This window comes from Nicotiana tabacum, chromosome 7, assembly GCF_000715075.1.
Source record: "Nicotiana tabacum cultivar K326 chromosome 7, ASM71507v2, whole genome shotgun sequence".
NCBI lineage: Eukaryota > Viridiplantae > Streptophyta > Magnoliopsida > Solanales > Solanaceae > Nicotiana > Nicotiana tabacum.
Window position 1 is genome coordinate 141028871 of NC_134086.1, and position 17297 is coordinate 141046167.

Sequence of the window (17297 nt, forward strand, 5' to 3'; positions counted from 1 at the left end):
CACATACAAGACAAGCTTTGGATTCCTTCTTTCGGGTGCAAAAATTCGATTTCAATCAAATTTAAAAAACTTAAATCGAGGTATTTCAATTTTGTTTATGTCGAAACTCGTATAGTACATGCATATTTGTATTGTTTAATGTGTTTCCATGTTAATTTGTGTTTAAATTTGTATCTTATTTATACCCGGATTGATTTATTAGCTTTGGTACAAAAAAATGTTAAAATTTGATAAATTATTTGTATTGTTAAAAAATTAATATTATTTATTTTGTCTGTTGTTCATATTTGTATTTTATGTTAGTTGTTTTTATATGTAATAGTGACCTTTTAGCGTAGTAAAATAAATAGCCTTTTAGCGTAGTAAAATATAGAGTCTTTTACTGTAGTAAAATATAGAGCATGTTAGTGTTGTAAAATATAGAGCCTTTTAGCGTAGTAAAATGTAGAGCCTTTTAACGTAGAGTCTATATAGTTTAAGTATGTAGTAACTGCAAATTCTATCCAATTACACTTTACAAAATTAATTATTTAATTATAACAATAAACTTACAAAAGTAACAAATTCCTATATGTTGTAAATTAACTCAAATATCGAGCCTGGAACCCATACATAATTATTCTGTCCAATTGTAAACATAATTAATTATTTAATTTATTAAGCTAGCACACACAATTCTAAAAATGTTAAAATTGACACGCATAATAATTAAGGATAACTCGGTGCTACCGAGCCTCAAAAATCGAGCCTGGAACCCATACATAATTATTCAGTCCAATTGTAAATATAATTAATTATTTAATTCATTAAGCTAACAGACACAATTCTAAAAATATTGAAATTGACATGCATAATAATTAAGGATAACTTGGTGCTACCGGGCCTCAAAAAATGAGCCTGGAACCCATACATAATTATTCAGTCCAATTGTAAATATAATTAATTATTTAATTTATTAAGCTAACAGACACAATTCTAAAAATGTTGAAATTGACACGCATAATAATTAAGGATAACTCGGCGCTATCGGGCCTCAAATATCGAGCCTGGAACTCATACATAATTAATCAGTCCAATTTTAAATATAATTAATTATTTAATTTATTAAGCTAACACACACAATTAATTTTGTTTAAATTATAGTAGACGACATGGACTTTCCTCCGCCTGCGCATCCCGAACCTGCCGAAGATCAGCTACTAGTGTTGCAGGGCGACCATAAGTCCTCATTTGTATGGGAGGGACAGCTATCGATGCAGCCTCTCCGCCCCAGGAGACCTGGCGATTTATGGGAGTTCATCGGGGAGCATCCTTTCCATGCCCGCATAGTCGCGCGCCTACAGGCTACGAGATTCTATACGATTTTTGAGCTTGGACGGATGCAGCTTGATTGGTCTCTCATCACGGCCTTGGTAGAGCGGTGGCGACCGGAGACGCACACTTTTCACTTGCCCAATGGAGAGGCCACCATCACGCTGGAGGATGTTCAGGTTTTGTACAGGCTGCACGTAGATGGACGGGTCGTAGCACTGCCCCAGTACATTAGATCCATGACGTGTGCACAATTTTTGGATATGATGATGCATTTTACTGGTTATAGACCTCAGGGTGACGTTGGGGGCAGTCGCGTTACTTTGTCAGCCATCAGAGATCATATGGCGTTTTTGCACCCAGACATTACCGGCGAGACGGAGGATCTCCATATTGAGAGGTACACGCGGTTGGCGCTGCTCCTGCTTTTCGGGTGTGTCTTGTTCCCGAACACTTCGGGGAGTAAAGTGAGTATGTGCTTTCTCCATCATCTTCAGGAGTTGGATGGTTTACCCCAGTACAGTTGGGGTGCTGCTGTTCTCGCATACCTGTATAGGAGTATGTGTCGGGCGAGCATGGGCCCAGCGGTGGACATATGTGGTTTTCTGCCCCTCCTACAGGTGACAACATTTTCGAATACTCTGTTCATTTCTCCGAATTCTATATGGTCGAAATGACTCATAAATTTTACATCAACCTTTTATCTTAGGTTTGGGCCTGCCAGCGGATCATGCCGTTGCAGCCACCTCTACCAGCACTTGCGCCTGGTGAGGCTTATCCGTTTCTCCCTCTAACTTCTAGGTGGATTCTCCGGCGTGGGAACTACCGAGGGACCGATGCTCATCATAATCTCCCCCTTATCAGGGATGTCTAGATATGCTGGTGGACGGACAGGTAGATATGTACCTACGCTTACTTGTTTAAATTGAGTTGTGTTGCGCATACTCACTTTTATGTTATTATTTGGCAGCTCATCTGGACGCCATACAACGACGAGTTGGTAGCTCAACTGCCCTTTTATTGCTCAGTCGATCGAATGCTTTGGAGCAACTCCGTCCCGATGATCTTCTTCGATATGGTTGAGTATCATGCCACAGAGCGTGTGCTTCGCCAGTTTCACCGTCCCCAGCCTATACCTAGGGATCCAGGATGGGTGGCTATACACTATCAGCGGGATGACCGTGCCAGGATGGACGATATATATATATGGGATGGTTGGAGCAGCAGGTCCTTGTCACACCTCCTTTTTACATACCCGAGAGGGTACAAGGAGTTTTTTCCAATTAAAGGACAATCGAAAGGGGATTTTTTTGTTTATTTCAGAGTCGCCACTTGGGAGATTTAGGGTGTCCCAAGTCACCAATTTTAATCCCGAATCGAGGAAAAGAATGACTCCATATTACAGTCTGCGTACCAGAAATTCGGATAAGGAATTCTGTTAACCCGGGAGAAGGTGTTAGGCATTCCCGAGTTCCGTGGTTCTAGCACGGTCGCTCAACTGTTATATTCGGCTTGATTATCTGATTTTATACAAATATGAACTTATGTGCAAATTTTAACTTTTTTACCGCTTTCATAATTATTATTTTTTTTTACAAGGAATTGCAATGTTGTGAAAATGTATCTCGAACCGCGTTACAATCAATGTACCCGTGGTCGTCGACTCACTTTGACTCCGTTGAGAATTGGATTTGGGTCACATCAATGTGCACCCGAGTTTAAGAAAATTAAATTATTAAAGGCGCGCCTAAAGCGACTAGCGTATCATCTACTTTGGGTAGGGCCGTGGAATTTTGCTAAACGGTCCATCCCGAAGTCTAAGCAATTTAAAACAAGTATTTACTGAGCGCCCCGCAATTTTGTATTTTTATTTGGCGAGGCTCATCTTATTCTTATTTTTAAGGATAAACCTATAGTGACTACATTTCTTCTATTAAGTTTGTCTCTAAAAATAAAAGAAAATTTCTCAATTAATTACGTGCTAAAAAAAACATAACTTATTAGTTATTATTTTACGGCTAATGTGAATGGAAAATTGCGATCGAGTTTGTACAAAGAAAAATTGATTTCATTCTATATTCTATTATTCAATAATACTGGAACATGAGATTGACACACCATAATAACAAAACAAATTAACTAGTATTTGATTAATTTAAACTAACATTATTAGATGAAGAAGTTATACATATGCAATCCCATTACTCATTAATTAGTCAACTACATTTTTATACAAAGAAAGAAAAAATTCTATTCAAACACGAATCTAAACAGGAGGAATTCAACAGGAACAAAGCCTAATTAATATTTTATTTCTCTTCAAGCCGAGAGTATACAAACGTGTACCTGGAAATGGCAGTACAAGAACAAAAGAAGGAGGAGTCAGCAGCAGTAATAACATAGCAACATCAGATTCAGCAACAAAATCCCACAGCAAATAACATCAACAAAACCCAGCAATAACCAGTGTAACAATGGTCAAAACCAAACTGAAAAATCCCGGAAAGCCTGACTGAAAAATTCAATAGCACTAAACGCAATCCACAGAAAGCAGTAACAAAGTTCTGATTTCAGTAGTAAAGAAAAGGACCTCACTTTCAATTTTTAGCTCTCAAAGACTGACTTTTAATTCTGAAAAATTAGCTTATTTCTCACTTTGAAGTTCTGAAAATTTTTCTTCTCTCAAAATTCCAGTCCCAATCCCTTTTTTTTTCCAGTCCCCTTCTCTATATCAACTCCCCTTATTTATAGGCTAGAACTAAACATTATTTATTCAAAGCTTTTCACTTTCAGCCTGTATATTCCCTCTCATGTGCATCTATACACTTTTATCATTAATCTCATGCTTATTTTCTGATTTTCCACCCTTAAAGATACCAGACATGGTGTATTCTGCACTACTAATTCCCTTTTCATTAAATAATTCATTAATTATACACTGAATATTAACCGGCAGGCTACTAACACTAATCATTTTAAATCTTTTAACACCCAAAAATACCCCTGAAAAATCCCCTATTATTATTGTCTTGCCCTCACTCTTAGCAATATGTATTTAAACCTCTTGGATTTACAACTACACCAAATCACTATACAACTACAACCAATCCTTAAGTCAAATTCACACAAAATGATTCAAGCATCAAAACATAACAACGAAGTGATTCATGTTGTATTCGTCCAAACAAAGCAGTCATAAACTAACTATTCGACGAAGTTGTTCAAATCGAATGTAGCTTATAACGCACACTCAAACAAACAGAAGAAAAATCTTGACCAAATAAAAAGGTCTTGAAGAAGAAGGAGAACTAATGAACAAAACAAGATTACAAAATAACACTTTAAACAAAGAATCAATAATCCGAAAAATAGAATAATAATAAAAAAAAACAAGATTAGGAACAACATTTAAAACCAAAGCCATAACAGAAAATAAATAAAAATGAACTAAATAATCTTGAAAGAAAATCCTAAAACTTGAACGGACTGTTTTGTGGACGTTGAAAAAGGACGAAGCAGCAGCTGGACGTTTGGACTATGGCGGATTAAATGGAGGGACGAGGGTGGTGATCGTGAGGGGGACAGCAGCGGCAACAGCTGGACTCGCTGCTGCCATGGTCGATGGGGCAGCAGCAGTGTCAGGTCGCGAGGAGCAGCGGCAACGTCAGGTCGTAAGGAGCAGCAGCAGCAGCACTGCTCGCTGCATGGTGGCGACGCGACGGGGAGCAGCTGCGATGACAGTGGTCGTGAGGAGCAGCTGGAGGTGGTCGACGTCGTTTCTTCTTCTTCAAAAATGAAGAAGAAGATGAATAGTTGCAAAACTGTTCTTTCTTTTCCTTTGGTCCGTGCATGTGCATCCCTCTTTTCTTTTCTTTTGTTTTCAAACGTAGGTCCTCTTCCCCTTTCTTAAAATATTGTTGGCTTTTAAAATTCTTTCAATCTCATGTTTTGTCCCCCCTTTCCCTTTTTAACAACCTTTTGCTTTGAAAATTCAATCCCCTTCACGTGTTGTCCCCCTTTTTCCTTTAAACAATTTTCAGCCTTTTCAATTTATAATTCCCTCCCCCATGCCATGCTTTGTCCATATATCAAAGGACATGGACCCCACGTGTGTAGGGGTCCAAGACATGTGTCCCCCATGCGCGGTGGGATTCGGATTATTATGGGTCAGGTCCGAAAATTAAGCCTAAAAACGGGTAGTTTAAACCCAAATATTATTCTTTGCAAGGACCCGAGAATAAAAACATGATGTTATTCATTTAGTCCTATGTAAGCAAAATACTACCAAATAAGACTATTTAAAACAAAACTATTTCTTTCTGTTTTTTTTTAATTTTCGAAATTATACAACGATAAAAATATAAAGTACTATTTCTATATTTTTTAAGTTTAAAATGACTACAAAACATTAATAAAAATATATTTTTTATAATTTTCGAAATTATATAAAGTATAAAAATAAGGTACTTTTTTTGTATTTTTTTTTCAAGTTTATGAGAAATACATTAGCTAAAATTTACATATATATTTTTTGTAATTTTTCTTTTGCGACGAAATAAGGTAAAATAGTCAAAATAACTATATTAGACTCAATTCAAATATTAACGTTTTGTAGCCCTCTTTTTTTTCTTTTTTTTTCTTTTTGATAAAACTAAAATTTTAAATTGAGCTACAAACTAAATTAACTCCAAAAATACTAATTAAACTCCTAACAAAAATTATCATACACAATTAAACACCAATTAAAACAAAATTGCATAATTTGACATTAAATGCTAACAATGCAAAATATTCCTATTTTTGTGACTTTCATTTTCTTTTTTTTGTAAGACAAACTTAATTACTAACAATTGTAGAATTAAATCCTACATGCAAAATGCGACATATTTTTGTATTTTTTATTAATTTAACAAATAAACATGCACAGACAAATACAAATAATTATCCAAAAATGTCACAAAAATTCTCAAAATTGCACACCAAGGAAAATCATTTTATTTTGAATTTTTGGGAGTAATTCTTTCAAAGGGAAAAAATCACGTGCTTACAGCTGCCCCTCTTTGCCCGAAGACACGAAGGGTTTTCGTGCAAAGATAAAGTGAGCGATTTTTGCCCATCCGAGTACTCCGTATGAAGCATTTTTTTTAAAAAAGATTTAACCGAACCTTTGCTTCAAAGGTTTCCTACATATCCCTGGCCAAAGGGGAATCGGGTTAATGTAGTTCGGGAAGTTTTGGTAGCTGGGACTACCGGGGAACTGTGGTTCTGTTGTTACTGCTGTTGTATACTGTTACCACTGCCTTACTGATCTCCTTATTACACCGTATCCAAAAGAAAACAAGAAAATCAGAAGCTAGGCTAGCCTATGGATCACAAGATCTTATCTATTTTCAACTTGTCTTTGCTGCCTTGCTTTCTTGTCGGATTGTGTTTCTTCCGCCGCTTCTTTCTTCCGAAAACCTGGGGATGGCATTGACCTTTTGCTTTTCTGAATCCCAGTCCTCACTATCTTGTTCGGTCCGCTGGGATATGGCTCCCTCCACTAAACTTTCAGAGGTTTTTCTGGGGATACGGCTTTTCTTCATCAAATTTGTTATGCTGGGCATAATTTAATGTTCACAGGCCGCTTCTTTCAAGACGCGTCTTTTCTTTCTTTTGACTCATGCGCTTGAACTTGTGTTGGGACCTCTTGTTGCAACCTTCTGCTTTCCGGTGCTGGGGATTTTTATTGTTTCCTGCTGGGGATTCCTGTTGTAGTCTTCTACCTTCCGATGGGTTACTGATTTCAAGATCTGCAGTATAAGACTCAAAAGTATTCCTCTCGTTATACAGGTGGGTGCCTGAATGCAAAAATATGAAATGTATGCCCGCATTATACTGGTGGGCGACCTAGAACAGAAATGAAAAGACAGAAAATGTATTCCCGCATTATACTGGTGGGCGACCTAGAACAAAAATGTATTCCCGCATTATACTGGTGGGCGACCAAGAACAAAAATGAAAAGACAGAAATGTATTCCCGCATTATACTGGTGGGCGACCTAGAACATGAAATGAAAAGACAGAAATATATTCCCGCATTATATTGGTGGGCGACCTAGAACATGAAATGAAAAGACAGAAATGTATTCCCGCATTATACTGGCCTAGAACATGAAATGAAAAGACAGAAATGTATTCCCGCATTATACTGGTGGGCGACCTAGAACAGAAAGTATTCCCGCATTTTACTGGTGGGCGACCTAGAACATGAATGTATTCCCGCATTTTACTGGTGGGCGACCTAGAACAGAAATAAAAGGACAGAAATATATGCCTCTGTTATATGGGCGGGCTCCCAACTTCAATACTAACTTAGGAGGAAATGCCTCTCCTATGGGTAAAACTAAACTTAGGAGGAAATATCTCTCATATGGGTCAAATAAACTTTAGGAGGAAATGCATCTCCTATGGGTAATAAAAAAACAAACTTAGGAGGAAATGCATCTCCTATGGGTAATAAAAAAACAAACTTAGGAGGAAATGCATCTCCTATGGGTAAAAAAACAAACTTAGGAGGAAATGCATCTCCTATGAGTAAAAAAAAACTTAGGAGGAAATGCATCTCCTATGGGTAAAACTAAACTTAGGAGGAAATGCGTCTCCTATGGGTAAAACTAAACTTAGGAGGAAATGCGTCTCCTATGGGTAAAAGTAAACTTAGGAGGAAATGCGTCTCCTATGAGTAAAAGTAAACTTAGTAAGTGCGTCTCCTATTGGTAAAACTAAACTTAGGAAGTGCGTCTCCTATTGGTAAAGACGTGGAATGTATTCCCTTGTTATACAGGTGAGCGCCTAATGGTAAAGACACGAAATGTATTCCCTTGTTATACAGGTGGGCGCCTGTTTTCAACCACAACTTTGAGAATAAAATCCTATTTGAGGGCGGATGAACCCAACGTATCCTATTTGAGGGCGGATGAACCCGACGTATCCTGTTCGAGGGCGGATGAACCCGACATATCCTGTTCGAGGGCGGATGAACCCGACATATCCTGTTCGAGGGCGAATGAACCCGACATATCCTGTTCGAGGGCGGATGAACCCGACATATCCTGTTCGAGGGCGGATGAACCCGATATATCCTGTTCGAGGGCGGATGAACCCGAAATATCCTATTCGAGGGCGGATGAACCCGAAATATCCTATTCGAGGGCGGATGAACCCGAAATATCCTATTCGAGGGCGGATGAACCCGAAATATCCTATTCAAGGGCGGATGAACCCGAAATATCCTATTCGAGGGCGGATGAACCCAAAATATCCTATTCGAGGGCGGATGAACCCAAAGTATCCTATTCGAGGGCGGATGAACCCAAAGTATCCTATTCGAGGGCGGATGAACCCAAAATATCCTATTCGAGGGCGGATGAACCCAAAATATCCTATTCGAGGGCGGATGAACCCAAAATATCCTATTCGAGGGCGGATGAACCCATCTTCAAGAACTTGGAATTGTCTTACCTCCGACTGTTTTTCTTAGAATCATGTTGTCTTGCTATCTCTTAAGACTTGAATTGATTTCCTCATTCCTCTGAGAAAATTTTCGACAAATGGCAGAAAATTTTCTGCCCCAGTTTTGGTGCTTTTCCTTGTGGCATGTTTTTTCGCTATTAACAAGATTTCTTTTTCCTGCTTCAAATCAAAGAAAATTTGTTAGTTTTAACACATGGTGAGTGGTCGTGCCACTCCTGCTGGGGATGGTTTTTTTCCTTTCTCTCTTCCCCACTCTGTGCTTCATTACGCTATCAAAACTTGCTGGGGATTATTTTGCTGGGAATGAATTTTTCTTTTTTTTTTCCACTCTGTGTTGTCCGACCCTCTTGGAACTTGGTCGAAAATCTGTCGGGGATGCTCCTACATCTTGATGATCTGTTGGGGACCCTCCTGGAATTAGATCCACAATTTTCTCAACTGTTGTTTTCCTGTTTTTCTCCAACTTCCCTTGGAAATTTAGTCCCCTTGGGATCTAGACCCATTCAACATTTGGTCTTGCGACCAACTTCTTTTCGCTTTATCGCCTTATCTTTGGCCTGTCCTATTCGCATTTTGCTTTGCATCATTTTGGCAACTGGTAGTAAGCTCTGAAAATCCTTTTCAAAAACAAACTGTCGGGGAGGTAAAGTCTTTAAACCAAAAAAAATGAAAAAGTGATGATTTCAAAATTAGAAAAACAAAAGAAATCTTCCTGAACAAATGTTGGGGAAAAGGAAAGAAGAGAACTTCTCTGAATGATATAACCGATCCCAACGATCATGTCGCGCATTCCGGATTAATCAACCCAGTCTATTTGTATCAATCAACCTTTCGGACGGCCTCATGTTGCTGGGGATAAACAGGCACTCAACTCTTTGCCAAATGCGGATTCTTTCCGCCAATCTTGTCTTCTCACCTCATAGTGCCCTTCGAGGGGTTTTCGCTAATAAGACTTCCTCGTTTTATCTTTCTCATCTTTCGTCGCCTTATGGTGCCTGTGAAGGTTTTCACCAATAAGACTCTCTCATTTTATTTCTCTCATCTTTCGTCGCCTTATGGTGCCTGTGAAGGTTTTCACCGATAAGACTCTCTCATTTTATTTCCCAGCTGGGGATTGGGGTGCTGCCGATATGACTCTCTCTGCTGGGGGATTCTTTCGGCTATCAATTCATTTCCAGCTTATGATCTTCTTCTTTGCTGGGGATCAAAGTGTTATTCCCGACTTCCATTTACATTGATTTAGCACTTCTCGGATACTGATCGGGAGGTCTTTTTTGGACATCAATATGAGTTTTTGTGTATGGTTAAAAGAAAAGGGGTAACAAGAGGTTCAAAATAATTTTGATGGGTAAAACATTACAACTCTCGGAATCAACTTCTGCCCCAGTTTTTCTTGCTTGGGGATTTTTGTTTTTTGTTACACTATGACCGAGCCGTGAGGTGCCTATGTATCCTTCTTTGAGGAATCAGGTCCAACGTAGTTCCCATTTCCTTTGTTTTTTTTTATCATTTTTTTTTGTGACTTTTCTTTTGTTCTTATTATCATTACTTTTTTTCTTCTCTTTTTCTTTCATTTTCATTACTGATTCCAAAAGAGGGGTATGAAAGAATAAATAAGGCTCAAAAGGGGAAGCAAAGGTTAAAGTGTTTGGATAGAAGAAAGAATTGCCTCCGCCATTTCATTCTCTGATAAATGCTAAGTACAAACAAACAACAATTACAATCATACATAATATCTCTTATCTGCGTCAGAATTGATAGCCATGTCGACGTATTTCTCTTCGATATTTGTTGATCACAAAGCGTCATTGGGCTTGCTCTGTTTAGATTGCGATAATCAACACACTGGCACCGCATTAGCCAACCAATCAGGATATCGAGCGACCCGAATAACCTTAGCATTCAGCTGTTTGCTTACTTCTTCCTTGATCTTCACACTCACGTCGGTTTTGAACTTCTTCAATTTTGCTTGACGGGGGGAAATGCCAGGTCAGTGGGCAATTTTTGAACCACTAGATTGGTGCTTCAACCTGGCATGTCGTCGTATGACCATGCAAAATGTTTTGAATTCAGTAAGTGCTTTGATTAGTTCTTCCCTGATGTTTGGTTCCATATGGACGTTTATCTTAGCTTCCCTGATGTCATCCGCATCCCCTAGATTGACGGCTTCCGTGTCATTTGAGTTGGGCTCTTTTTTTCAAATTGGCTCAACTCTCTGTTAATTTCTTCGAAGGCTTCATCCTTATCGTATTCCCACTTATCATCACAATCTTGTACTATAAGTTCGAAATCAGATTGATTTTTTAGACTAGGTTGAAGATCCGTCGTGCATGCCATGTCATTAGAACCAGTATAAAGAGAACTGTTCAGAAGAGGAAAATAAGAAGAAAAAAAAATTAAAACAAAATAAGGAATGAGAAAAAAAACTTTCACTTTATTAAAATACGGGATAACAAGGTTTCACACTTCGGCGAGCACAAGAAAAAAAATCTGGATTACAACCCTGGAATAATCCAGACAACAAGAAAGAAAATCAGAGCCCACTACCAAGACTCCCTTCGTATAAGAAGAGGAGTAGCCATTCAATTGTTGATTTTTGCTTTCAGCCCCACAAACTGCACATCTGCCTCATTGGACCCCTTTCCAACACCATAACTGGCTTGTCATCCACCTTTTCCAACTATACCACCGCTTTTCCACTGGTTAACTTTTCTTTTGAACCGACACGGATCATCATCATTGTTTGTGAGGGTTTCTTTAGCTCCCCTCCTTCGTGTACTAGCTCAATCATGTGGGTTTCGTGGTGTGCCGGCAATGGGTTCTGATTGATGTTGGGTGCCTCTGGTGTCTGAACCTCAATCTTGTTGGTGTCAATAAGATTCTGTACTGCATGTTTCAACTTCCAACACTTCTCGGTATCATGTCCGGGAGCCCCCGAACAATACTCACAGCTTACCGAGTGGTCCATATTTTTGGGAAGGGGATTTGGCAATGTGGGCTCAACAGGACTCAACAAACCTAACTGCCTTAATTTGTGGAACACGACAGTATAGGTTTCCCCCAACTCAGTGAATGTTCTTTGTATTCTTTCATTTCTGAAAGCCTGATTTCCCCGGAAACCTGCCCCTGGAGGGTTCTTGTAGGCTCTTGGCGGTGGATAGGTGTTTTGCGGTGGTGTATATGTGTTCTGGGGAGCCGGCACGCGCCATTGCGGGCGAACCGGAGGCCGGGTGTATGTTTGGGCTTGGTGCACGGAGAAGTGTGGTTCTTGAGGTGGATAGTGGTGCTGAGGTGGGCTGTATGGGTAGTTTGGTATGTGGGGTCTGGGTTGGTTGTAGTATGGTTTACCAGACCTGGACCAACTGCTTGCCTCAATCGTGGAACTTTCTTCTTTCTTCCTCCTTCCTAGGGCACCTCCTGTGTCGCTCTGAATAGCCTGGGTCGTTGCCTTGAGCGCTGAGTAATTCAGGATTTTGTCAGACCTCAGACCCTCCTCTATCATGACCCCTATATTTACTACTTCATTGAAGGATTTCCCAACCGTCGTCACTAAATGACCAAAGTAAGTTGGATCCAGTGTCTGCAAGAAGTAGTCCACCATTTCTCCCTCTCTCATGGGAGGATCAACTCTGGCCGCTTGCTCTCTCCAGCGGAACCCGAACTCGCGAAAACTTTCCCCGGGCTTCTTCCCGGTCCTCAGCAATGTGAGACGGTCAGGGACTATCTCGAGATTGTATTGAAAGTGATCTGCGAAAGCCTGCGCCAGATCATCCCAAGTGTACCATCTTCTGGAATCCTGCCTGGTATACCATTCTAGTGTCGATCCGCTTAGACTTTGGCCGAAATAAGCTATCAGCAGCTCATCTTTGCCGCCTGCCCCGCTCATTTTGCTACAGAAACCCCGCAAATGTGCCATGGGGTCACCGTGCCCTTCATATAAATCAAACTTAGGCATCTTGAACCCAGCCGGGAGTTGGACGTCCGGGAAAGGTCATAGATCCTTGTAGGCCACACTGACCTAGTTGCCCAATCCGTGCAGGTTTCTGAAGGACTGCTCCAAGCTTTTGAACTTCCTCATTACCTCATCTTGTTCTGGGACTTTAACCGGCTTTTCAATCTCTGCTGGTACCTCCAAGTGTGGATTGTAAGTATGGGGTTCTGGTGCACGGAATGTGGGCTCAGGGGGATAGTATTGCGTTTCGTGAGCCTGAAAAACGGCTCGCTGGAGGATCTTTGCAGCGTGGCTGGCGGAGGTGCCCCGAAGATGGGGGCGATTGGCGGAGGAGGGTTTTGTTTGGGTGGTGTAGCTTGGGGATTATAGGAAGTTTCCCCTTGGTAGTATTGGGCAATGGGGAAGCTTGTTGAAGGATCGGGTGAAGGGTATTCCGGTGTGTGTCCCGGTGGGGAAGTAGGAGTGACGAGTGGTTCGGGCCCCTTTTGCGCCTTGGCCATGGCTAGCTGCATTTCATGCATTTCCAATTTCATTTTTTCTATATTGGCCATCGCCTCCTTCAGCATCTGATGTGCCGTCCTTTCCGACTCAACACTATTTTCTGAGCCAGTCATGCTTTCTGGTATAATCCCTTTTGATCTTGTTTGATAATGGTATGGTGCCAATACGCTTTAACAACTAACTGTTTGGAATTGGACAAATAACAAACTTGTTAGCGTTAGAGTTTTAACAGATATTGCAATTGCATGTGGGGGAATGCAATATTCTTAGGCAGTTAACCATTTCTAACATTTTTTTTACCGCGTGCATCCTCCCGGCTGTTTTTTATTCGTGCCTTTTGAAGTGTTTCGGAAACCCTCCATTCCACCCCTTTTTTATTTATTCTTTGTGCCTTTTTTATTTATTCACTTTCTTTTTCTTTTCTGTTTCTTTTTTGTTGTGGTCGAATCTTATGGAGATTGCCTACGTATCATGACCCCGCATGAATCAGACCTTGCGTAGTTCGGTTAATAAAAGATAAACAATAATAAATATTTTTTTCACAATTTTCATATTAAAACAAATTGGGTTTCAAAGGTTTGAAGATGACCTATAAACTCGAAAATCAAACAACCCACATATTCTAATAAAAAGATTTATAAACTCCAAAAACAAATGGCCAGCTTCCTTTTCTCCATTTGACAAATGCAACCGAACGGTTATTTTTTGCAAATGTGGGCCCTTCCAAATTTCACATGAGTTTGAGGCCGGGGAGGATTATTTTATGACACTTTTACAAACTTGTCCATTCTTTTACGAAAATAACCTTTCGACAACTGAAAGATACTCTAAGGCTATTTCGGCAAGAACGGTTTAAGACGCGGCCGAAGCTGGCTCAGCTTATTATGACAAAAATTCAAACAGTATTCACCTGACCGCCGACTCTTTGTTTTTTTTTCTTTTCAAATTATAATAAAAACCTGGTATTGCAAACACGTCCCTTCAGCGCCTCGGGGACGAAGATTTATAGGGTTATGTGGGTCAACTAGACCAAAAATCCTAAACATGACCCAAAAGTGGCTGTTTATGCAAAGTCAGCCTTCCGGCGTCCCCTTCGGGAATATTCGGCTATATCTTGATAAAACAACGTTACCCGACTTCTTTATGACAAAATTAAAATTTTGACATGTTTCTTTTTTTTATTTATTTTTATTATTATTATTTATTATTTCTTTTTTTGTGTGGCTATTTTAGCAAAATGGGGGGGTTGGACCCGATGAGGGTTGCCTACGTATCTCACATCCGGCGAGAATCAAACCCGCGTAGTTCGGGCAGATCATGAATAAGTAAATGAACTAACATTTTTTTAAATTGGAATTTGTGAAAGAACTGCTTCAAAAGAAGAAAGGAAGTATTTTTTGATTGATTTTCTTTTTGAAAGAAAGACTTGTAAGAATTCATTTTCTTTTGATTTGAACTTTGAGAATTGCAAAAGTAAAAGGAAGATATTTTTTGTCTGAATTTTCATTTGTTTTCTCTTATTCTAAAGAAGAAAGAAAACATTTTTTTTTGGAATTTTACCTTTAATAAAAGAAATACTTCTAAAAAATATATATATTTTTGAATTTTGAATTTTCTTTTCAATTTTGAAAGAAGAATCAAAATATTTTCGGATTTTTTTTTAAACGAAAATATTTTTATTTTTATTTTTACATTTTTTTTTTATATTTTTTTTAAAAAAAATAAAACAATTAAAAAGACTTTCTAAAGAAATCAATAATGGAAAATAAAGATATATATATATCTATTTTTTGCAAGACATATCTTTTTGAATTTTACTTTGATTTTTCTTGGTAAGACAAATACTCTTTGCAACAAATAAAGATATATATATATCTTTTGGAAGTAAAGAAAAATACTTTTTGGATTATATATATATATATTTTTTTTTTTTTTTGGAACAAATAATAAAACCACGTTCAACGCACGACTCGTTTTACTTTTTATTGGCATTTTCATTTAAAAAAAAAACTATTTTAAAAATAAGACTCTTTTTCATGGCAAGACAAACTATTTTTTTTTTTTGAAAAACAAGACAGAACAACGACCGTTTTTTCCTTCTATTTTTCTTTTGTTTTTAATAAAATAAACTAATAAGACATTTTTTTTCATTTTTCTCAAATTTCGGCAGAGTTTTGACAGTATTTGGGTATTGGTTTTTTTTCAAAAATAAACAATCAATTCCCTAACCACTATTTCTTTTTTTTCAATTTCAAAATATTATTCCTGATATTCACAAGTCAGTCAACACACAAGTCCGAATCAAATAAATGCGCAAGTAGTAGCAAGTAAGATGCATCAGGATGGTCATTTTCATTTTTGGTACACCTGTCCTAGACAGACCCAACCCCTGTGTTGAGCCTCCAAAGTCAAATGCACGTGATGCAAACAAACGTTCCTACTAGGGATCCGGCATGAAGCTGAGTTATTCTAGGTTCATAACCTGGGTATTTGTTCTAGACTGTGTACCCGAGCGGACAACTCGAGTCGAGGAGGGGGCTACGTACCGGGGACCCGCGGGGTTGTCCGGCTTTGTAACTTGTCCGGCCTCTTTCTTATTTCAAGGTATGACACTAACAGAATAGGGAGTCTCGACCAGCGAGCTTCTCCCCGGAGGTAAGAACAGAAGGGTTTTGGCACAGTTTATATACAGTTCAAATAATATCAAAGCGGTAAAAGCATCATTTAGCACATAGGCATGTATCATGTAACAAAATCAGATAAAACCAAATATAACAATTCATCTAAGCTCGAATTTCTAACCCTAAACCAGTGGTTCTGGGTCAAATCCCCAGCGGAGTCGCCAGAGCTGTCACACCTCCTTTTTACATACCCGAGAGGGTACAAGGAGTTTTTTCCAATTAAAGGACAATCGAAAGGGGATTTTTTTGTTTATTTCAGAGTCGCCACTTGGGAGATTTAGGGTGTCCCAAGTCACCAATTTTAATCCCGAATCGAGGAAAAGAATGACTCCATATTACAGTCTGCGTACCAGAAATTCGGATAAGGAATTCTGTTAACCCGGGAGAAGGTGTTAGGCATTCCCGAGTTCCGTGGTTCTAGCACGGTCGCTCAACTGTTATATTCGGCTTGATTATCTGATTTTATACAAATATGAACTTATGTGCAAATTTTAACTTTTTTACTGCTTTCATAATTATTATTTTTTTTTACAAGGAATTGCAATGTTGTGAAAATGTATCTCGAACCGTGTTACAATCAATGTACCCGTGGTCGTCGACACACTTTGACTCCGTTGAAAATTGGATTTGGGTCACATCAATGTGCACCCGAGTTTAAGAAAATTAAATTATTAAAGGCGCGCCTAAAGCGACTAGCGTATCATCTACTTTGGGTAGGGCCGTGGAATTTTGCTAAACGGTCCATCCCGAAGTCTAAGCAATTTAAAACAAGTATTTACTGAGCGCCCCGCAATTTTGTATTTTTATTTGGCGAGGCTCATCTTATTCTTATTTTTAAGGATAAACCTATAGTGACTACATTTCTTCTATTAAGTTTGTCTCTAAAAATAAAAGAAAATTTCTCAATTAATTACGTGCTAAAAAAAACATAACTTATTAGTTATTATTTTACGGCTAATGTGAATGGAAAATTGCGATCGAGTTTGTACAAAGAAAAATTGATTTCATTCTATATTCTATTATTCAATAATACTAGAACATGAGATTGACACACCATAATATCAAAACAAATTAACTAGTATTTGATTAATTTAAACTAACATTATTAGATGAAGAAGTTATACATATGCAACCCCATTACTCATTAATTAGTCAACTACATTTTTATACAAAGAAAGAAAAAATTCTATTCAAACACGAATCTAAACAGGAAGAATTCAACAGGAACAAAGTCTGATTAATATTTCATTTCTCTTCAAGCCGAGAGTATACAAACGTATACCTGGAAATGGCAGTACAAGAACAAAAGAAGGAGGAGTCAGCAGCAGTAATAACAC